This window comes from Bubalus bubalis, chromosome 15 (assembly GCF_019923935.1).
Source record: "Bubalus bubalis isolate 160015118507 breed Murrah chromosome 15, NDDB_SH_1, whole genome shotgun sequence".
Lineage (NCBI taxonomy): Eukaryota > Metazoa > Chordata > Mammalia > Artiodactyla > Bovidae > Bubalus > Bubalus bubalis.
Window position 1 is genome coordinate 77,371,489 of NC_059171.1, and position 1,452 is coordinate 77,372,940.

The 1,452-nt window shown below is 42.8% G+C and overlaps 1 non-coding gene across 1 annotated transcript; it reads right to left on the reverse strand.

Annotated features, from left to right (window-relative positions):
• Nucleotides 1-989: 989 nt before the first annotated feature.
• TRNAC-ACA lies at nucleotides 990-1,061 on the reverse strand. The gene has a single exon. It is a non-coding gene; the product is annotated as a tRNA-Cys (tRNA).
• Between the last annotated feature and the right edge of the window lie 391 nt (nucleotides 1,062-1,452).

The window sequence follows — 1,452 nt, forward strand, 5'->3', positions numbered from 1 at the left end:
CTAGCATTTTATTACATATAATATACGTTTATATATATGAATGAAACTAAGCCATGCCCTGTGGGGCCACCCAAGATGGGCGGGTCATGGTGGAGAGGTCTGACAGAATGTGGTCCCCTGGAGAAGGGAATGGCAAACCACTTCGATATTCTTGCCTTGAGAACTCCAAGAACAGTATGAAAAGGCAAAAGGATAAGATACTGAAAGAGGAACTCCCCAGGTTAGTAGGTGCCCAATATGCTCCTGGAGATCAGTGGAGAAATGACTCCAGAAAGAATGAAGGGATGGAGCCAAAGCAAAAACAATACCCAGTTGTGGATGTGACTGGTGATAGAAGCAAGGTCTGATGCTGTAAAGAGCAATATTACATAGGAACCTGGAATGTCAGGTCCATGAATCAAGGCAAATTGGAAGTGATCAAACAGGAGATGGCAAGAGTGAACGTTGACATTCTAGGAATCAGCGAACTCAAATGGACTGGAATGGGTGAATTTAACTCAGATGACCATTATATCTACTACTGTGGGCAGGAATCCCTTAGAAGAAATGGAGTAGCCATCATGGTCAACAAAAGAGTCTGAAATGCAGTACTTGGATGCAATCTCAAAAATGACAGAATGATCTCTGTTCGTTTCCAAGGAAAACCATTCAATATCACAGTAATCCAAGTCTATGCCCTGACCAGTAATGCTGAAGAAGCTGAAGTTGAATGGCTCTATGAAGATCTACAAGACCTTTTAGAACTAACACCCAAAAAAGATGTCCTTTTCATTATAGGGGACTGGAATGCAAAAGTAGGAAGTTAAGAAACACCTGGAGTAACAGGCAAATTTGGCCTTGGAATATGGAATGAAGAAGTGAAGTGAAGTCGCTCAGTCGTGTCCAACACTTTGCGACCCCATGGACTGTAGCCTACCATGCTCCTCCATCCATGGGATTTTCCAGGCAAGAGTATTGGAGTGGATTGCCATTTCCTTCTCCAGAGGACCTTCCCGACCCAGGGATTGAACCTGGGTCTCCTGCATTGTAGGCAGACGCTTTACCATCTGAGCCACAAGGGAAGTCCGGAATATGGAATGAAGCAGGGCAAAGGCTAATAGAGTTTTGCCAAGAGAACACACTAGTCATAGCAAACAACCTCTTCCAACAACACAAGAGAAGACTCCACATGGACATCACCAGATAGTCAACACCGAAATCAGATTGATTATATTCTTTGCAGCCAAAGATGGAGAAACTCTATACAGTCAGCAAAAACAAGACCGGGAGCTGACTGTGGCTCTGATTATGAGGTCCTTATTTCCAAATTCAGAATTAGATTGAAGAAAGTAGGGAAAACCACTAGACCATTTAGGCATGACCTAAATCAAATCCCTTATGATTATACAGTGGAAGTGAGAAATAGATTTAAGGGACTAGATTTGATAGAGTGTCTGAAGAACTATGGACTGA